General features: G+C 36.0%; 1 non-coding gene across 1 annotated transcript; it reads left to right on the top strand.

Moving 5' to 3' along the window:
• Positions 1-4971: 4971 nt before the first annotated feature.
• On the top strand, positions 4972-5090 carry LOC137494356 (5S ribosomal RNA). The gene has a single exon (XR_011014316.1). It is a non-coding gene; the product is annotated as a 5S ribosomal RNA (ribosomal RNA).
• Positions 5091-7166: the final 2076 nt, after the last annotated feature.

The raw sequence follows: 7166 nt of genomic DNA, 5'->3' as shown, positions 1-7166 counted from the left end.
GGAACAGAACATTTTAGGGTCATACATGACAGACAGGTGAAAGTCTGCAGAGTCTGTATCCAACCAGGACACATTGTAAGAGACTGCCCTAACTTTAAGTGTTATAAATGTGGCATTCAGGGTCATTATGTGCGCGAATGTGACAAAGGAAAATGCAAGTTGTGTAAGATGGTCACTGCAATGTGTGTATGCAGAATTCCAGAGGAAGAAATCATGGGAAGCTCTCTGGATCTATATGAAAGTGTGGAGGAGGCAATAACAGGAAAGGAAAAAGATGAAGAAGATAAACAGAATGAAGAAGATATAATGGTAGAACAAAGGGCTGGAGAAGAAGTACAAGAGCCGATGGATGACTCACAAGATGCCATGGGAAAATTCCCGCAGAAGCAAGTGTTTCAAGAGGAAGAGGAATTATTAATTGAAGGAGGAGGGAATGGTAAGAAAGGAGGTCAAGAAAAAGCGAACCAAGATGGGAAGGAGCACAAGGAAAATCAAAGGGGAAGAGACTTCATGACGAGAATTTTAGAGACACCACTGATACAACTGGAGGAGGAAATGGACATGAGTGCCGGAAATATCAAGATGCTGAAAAGGAAAATGAAAGGCACTGAAGAAGAGACTACAAAAAAGTAAGATCTGAAGACATTTTCAAATGTGGGTTCTCCTCTTTTTTATACTATATGCAATGTGTGACTTGCTGAAAATTGCCTGTTTGAACTGCAATGGACTAAGAGAAATGGAAAAGTTTGAGAGGGTGATTAGAAAGTTCAAAACAGATGTAATTTGTTTGCAAGAAACACATTGGTCAAATGATAAAATGAGTGATATAAAAAAAGTTTGGGGAGAAGAGATTTATGTAAATCATGGAAGTCAGAGAGCATGCGGTGTGGCAATTTTGCTTAAAAAGGGAGGAGTACATAATGTAAAGCAAATACATAACGATGGTAATGGTAGATTGTTGGGAATAGACTTCATGTATTACAATGAATCCTTTAGATTGCTTAATTTATATGCTCCTAACATAGAAACTGAAAGAAAAGAGGTTTTTAAAACAATGAAACCACTGTGCACAGGCAACTGCATAGTAGTTGGAGATTTTAATGTTTGGTGCACAAGGCTTGATGTGTCAAAAAGTATTAATTTTAAATCAGATGCATCCAGAAGATACTTAAATGAATTAATGCAAAGTGAGAACATGGTGGATGCCTGGAGGGAGGAAAACCCATTCAAGAGGGAATTCTCAAGAAGGCAAATAGTATTAGGGGTTTTAAAACAAAGTCGTATAGACTTATGTTTAGTAAAAAGGGAAATATTGCAGTATGTGAAAAATGTAAGTTATAAGTTTATTGAAATAGGAGATCATGCTGCTATGATGGTAAAGATGAGTTTAAATTTAGAATCAAGGGGTGGGGGATGTGGTGCCTGAATGCAAGTTTATTAAAAGAAGAGGCATATAGGAAGAGCATTGAAAGATGTATAATGTATGAAATGGAAAATCCATTATTTGAAAATAATGTATGCGAGTGGTGGGAGGATTTGAAACAGAAAATAAAAATAAGAAGTATACGATATTCAAAACAGAGGAACTTTAAGAAAAAAATGGAGATGGAAAGCATGAGAAATAATTTAGAGAAAGAAGCAGAGAAAATAGAAAACAACCCTGAGTACACAAAAGAAAACTTTCTGAGGATAAAAGGGGTATTGGAGATGTATGAAACAGAAAAATGTGAAGGTGCAAAAGTGAGAAGCAGGGCAAAGTATGCACTTGAAGGGGAGAGGTGTACAAAATACTTTCTAAATTTGGAAAAGGGAAAGCAGAGGAAAAATTACATTACAGAACTAAAAAATGAAAATGGTGAAAAGATAACAGATTATGTAAAAATATTGGAAACAGTACAATTATTTTATGAAAGACTTTTTAAGAAAGAGAATACAAAACAGGAATATGTGGACAAAGTTTTAAATACTGTAAACGTTAAGTTAAGTGATGAAGAAAGGGAAACATGTGAAAGAGATATAAACATAGAAGAAATAAAACAAGCAATAAAAGAAACAAAAGTGAATAAAAGTCCAGGGTCAGATGGGTTAACGCATGAGTTTTATAAAACTTTTGAAGAGATATTAGCACCGATACTGATGAAATTATTTAAACATATGGAAGAAAGAAGAGAGATACCAGAATCAACAGGTTTGGGAGTAATCACCATACTTTACAAGAATAAAGGCAGTCCGCTAAATTTGGAAAATTATAGACCTTTAAGTCTTTTAAACACAGATTATAAGATTCTAACAAAAATTTTAGCTAATAGAATAAAAAGAGTAGTGCGAAGCATAATATCACCTAATCAAGCTTATGGCATACCAGGGAGGGACATCACTGACACAATATGCACAATTAGAGATGTTGTGAGCAGCATGGACAAAGATGGAGAAGGAGGATTAATGCTATGCATTGACCTAAATAAAGCATTTGACAGGGTAGAACACAATTTCATGGAACAAGCAATGAGAAGATATGGGTTTGGAGAGAAGATTTTAAATTGGATAAAGCTGTTGTATAAAAATGCAAAAAGTTGTGTAAAAGTGAATGGAGTTTTAACAAACACCTTTCCGTTGGAAAGATCAGTGAGGCAGGGATGTCCGTTGTCAGCGATGCTATACTCAATATCTATAGAATCGCTGGCAACACTAGTAAAGCAAGATAAGGAAATAAGAGGAATTCAAATACCATATGGTGGTGTGAGTTTAATTCATCAGTACGCAGATGATACAACGTTCACGGTAAGGGACATGAGAAGTATAAAACGAATAATGAAGCATCAAGAAGTATATGGGAAAGCATCAGGAGCTAAAATCAATATAGAAAAGTCTGAAATAATGAGTATAGGTGGGGTGGGGTTAAGTGGGTGTGATATACCTTTCAAAGTTGCAAAAGAACAAACAGTGATTCTTGGAGTTAATATAGGAGTAAATACAAAAGAAGCAACAAATGCCACATGGACGGGTATATTAAATAAAATTAAAAAAGTTTTAGGATGCTGGAAATTAAGAGAATTAAGACTAAAGGGCAAAATCACAGTTGTGAATTCATTGCTTCTAACTAAATGTAACTATATTTTAGGTGCAGTTGACTTACCGGTGTGGGTTTTAAATGAGATAAAAGAGGTTCTGAATAATTTCATATGGGGAGGGAAAGGAGTCAAAATATCCAACAAAACATTAATAGCAGACTACACAGAAGGAGGTTTAAAGCTGATTGATCTTAATATTAAAAAGAAAGCATTAAGAGTGAAAATAATGAAAAAACTTCTATATGGTAATGAGGAATTTGGGTGGAAAGGTTTTATGAGAGAATATTTGAGTAAAAGTAGTGGATGTGGAGAAGAAGGGGTTTTCATGTCTTTAAAGAAACCAATGTATGAAAACATACCTGTATTTTATCAAGAAGTATGCAGTGCTTGGTCTGAATTTGTAAAGGAAGTGGGATATGAGTGTGAAAATATAAATCAAATACATAAGCAGCCAGTATTTCTAAATCCAAAGATACAGATAAGAGGGAGGATGTTTTATAATAGACTGTATATGAAAGCTGGAATAAGACAAGTAAAAGACATGGTATATGAATTTGTCAAAGGTTTTTTACCAAACAGAGCTATTTATGACTCTGTGGTGGAGTGGGATGATGAAATTAAAAAATCACAAGTAGACTCTGTATGTGAAAACATCAGAGTTAGCTTACCAAAGAGATGGGTGGAAATGATTGAGAGAGAAAGTGCCAAACCAGGAAATTGGGGAATGCCAGAAATGTTTATTGTCAAAAATGGTAAAAAGATATGTTTATCTGATGTAATAACAAAAACTATATATGGAATATTTGTGGAAAAGGAAATCAAACTGCCTGCATCTGAAAATGTGTGGCCAAAATTGTTTCCAAATTTAAATGTTAAAACAATTTGGAAAAATTTAAATGTGAAATATAACAGCTTAGACTGTGAAAATTTAGATTTTAAGTTACGGCATAATAGAATATACACAAAGGTTGTGATTCATCAAATAAACAGAAATGTAAACAGGGAGTGTGATGTATGTAAGTCTGATCCAGAGACCCTGATGCACATTTTCTTTGAATGTAAGGAGCTGGGATTTTTTCATGAAAAACTGAAACAACTGATAAAAGACAATTGGGGGAAAAATGCACAAGGAAATGAATGGAAACAACTGTTCTTATTTGGAGAAAATACAAATTGCAAAGAAAAAAATGTAAATTTATGTAATTTTTTTCTGAGTCATGCAAGGTATGCAATATGGGCAAGGAGGAATATGGCATATTTTGAAGCAAAAATAATAGACGTGAATGACATGTTTAAAAGTGTAGTTAGAAAGAATGTGTATTTAATGTGGAAATATCTAAGAAAAGATGTTTTTGAGGAAGCTTTTATTCATGAAAGCGAGCTTATAACGGTAGACCACAAAAAGGGATTGATGCTTAATTTTTAAGTTGATTTGAAAAAATAAGATGACTGATATGCTAGATATAAGTGAATGTGAAATGTCATGTTTATGATGATTTGGTAGCAATGTATAATGTACAGATTGTTCCTTGTATATGATTTATGAAATGTTTACATATGATGTATTTCATTTTTAAGTTTTTTCAATAAAAAAAAAAAAAAAAAAAAAAAAAAAAAAAAAAAGGAAATGCCCGATCTCATCTGAACTCGGAAGTAAAGCAGGGTCGGGCCTGGTTAGTACTTGGATGGGAGACCGCCTGGGAATACCAGGTGCTGTAAGCTTTTCGAAGTCCTTCATTTGGCAGCTGATAGACTTCCCCGTGTCACAGCTTCGCTGCCATTATTTTTTCTCGCCTTCAAGGGCATTGTTTCTGTCGGTGGTGTGTCGATGCCAGCTGAGCTGCGCTCGGTCCCTGGTGCTGCGCCTGTTTTAAATAGCCAACTCTTGGCGGCCTCTTTCGCTTACGGCCATACCACCCTGGAAATGCCCGATCTCATCTGAACTCGGAAGTAAAGCAGGGTCGGGCCTGGTTAGTACTTGGATGGGAGACCGCCTGGGAATACCAGGTGCTGTAAGCTTTTCGAAGTCCTTCATTTGGCAGCTGATAGACTTCCCCGTGTCACAGCTTCGCTGCCATTATTTTTTCTCGCCTTCAAGGGCATTGTTTCTGTCGGTGGTGTGTCGATGCCAGCTGAGCTGCGCTCGGTCCCTGGTGCTGCGCCTGTTTTAAATAGCCAACTCTTGGCAGCCTCTTTCGCTTACGGCCATACCACCCTGGACACGCCCTCTAGTGTGAGTTAGAGTTGTTGCACTGCAGGAAGTGTGAGGTGGCAGAAGGAAGAGAGAGGCTCTTCCATTTTGGCAGTTTTGTTTTTTATTTTTAGTTTTTGCATTACAAAGTTTACTTTAATTGTTTTTTCAGTTAAAGATTATTTTTAACTAACCCCAAACAGTAACACTGTTTTGGGGTTAGAAAACAACAAAATGGACACTACGGAGAAAGAGAATGGACAGGACACAAATGGAAAAAGGAATAGAGAACAAGGAAATGCTACAAACATGCTTGAAAGGACACGAAATGAAGATGCCGGAGAAAACAGCAATGAGACATGGGCAACAGTTGTCTCAAAGAAAAAAGAAGGGAAAGGAGGTGGTCAAGAAAAGAAAGGTAATCTACAATCAATTGCAAGTATTGAAAGTGAAAAGAATACTGAAGGACAAATGAATGCTTTAAGTCAAAAACAACAAATGCTGAACAAACTAAAGAAGCAAGCAAGATATCAAAGAGAATATAAGAAGGAAGCCACACTGACAATGATGATAAAGGATGTTGAAAACTCAACTATAAACAACATAATCAAAGCAGTTGAAGACAAAGTGGGGATTGGCAAATTAATTGGACTGAGAAGGAAAAACAACAATGAATTTGAACTGACAATGGAAAGTGAAAAAGAATGCGAGATATTGATTAACGGACTGATGATTAATGGAGAAGAATGTGAAGTGAAAAAGCTGTGTGCAACAGAAAAAATGGTATCTTTCCTGAACTTGCCCAGTTATATACAGGATGAGGAGATACAACAGAAACTGAGTAATTGGGGAGTAACTCCTATACTGCCAATAAGAAGGAAATATCATCCGGGAACAATGGTTGCAGACGGAACACGATTTGTGAAGGTAAAGTTTCCCAAAGAAGTTAAATCTTTACCATACAATGTTGGCTTCATGACGGAAGAAGGGATGCAGTATTTCAGAGTGATACATGACAATCAACTGAAAATGTGCAGACTTTGCTCAAGTGCAGAGCATGAAAAGAAAGACTGCCCAAATTTCACGTGCAGGAGATGTCTTCAGCAGGGGCATTATGTGCGGGACTGCGAAGTTCCGCAGTGCCAGGGCTGCGAGAGGGCATCAACAAGATGTAACTGCAACAAAGAGGAGGAAGTTGAAAGGATGGAAACACAAGCGTCACTTGAAAATACTGCAACAGAAAGGAAGGAGGACAAAACAGGAGAAGAAAACAATACAGAAGAGGACAGAAATGAGGAAGAGGATAAAGAAATAGAACTGGGAGAAGGAGCAAACAAGGAAGAAGGAGAACCAAATAATAGACAATTTGCTGAGGAACAAGATGATGAGGACACTATAGAACTGAACAATGAAGAGAGACAGGAGAAAACAAGGACTGAGGACAATGAAATAAGAGCAATAAATGAGGTAAGAGGAATGGATTTTGAAAGGGGGAATTATGGACTGGAAAAAAAAGAAAAAGGAAAAAAGATAAAAGATTTAAAATCAAGATCTAAAAGTGGCCTAAACATTGAAATGGTTCTACAACGGCAAAAAATAAGAAGAGAAGAGATTAAAGAAAGAATGGAAAGGAAGAAATTTGAAAAAGGAGATGCAAGAAACATTTGTTTAAGTGACAGTGACTCAGAATGAGTGGTGGTTATTGGTTTATCCAATAATTATACTAATGAGTAATGTATGTGTGGTATCATTGAATGTAAGAGGATTGTCCAAATGTGAAAAGTTTGAAAGATTAACGTGTTTGACAAAAAAGTGTGATATATTATGTTTACAAGAGACAAAGTGGGAAAATGAGATTAAAAATGAAATGAGAAAATTATGGAATGGTGAAATATTTAGTAATG

Source organism: Danio rerio, chromosome 4 (assembly GCF_049306965.1).
Source record: "Danio rerio strain Tuebingen ecotype United States chromosome 4, GRCz12tu, whole genome shotgun sequence".
Lineage (NCBI taxonomy): Eukaryota > Metazoa > Chordata > Actinopteri > Cypriniformes > Danionidae > Danio > Danio rerio.
Note: the sequence above shows the minus strand (reverse complement) of the source record. Positions and strands in the feature narration are given on the sequence as shown.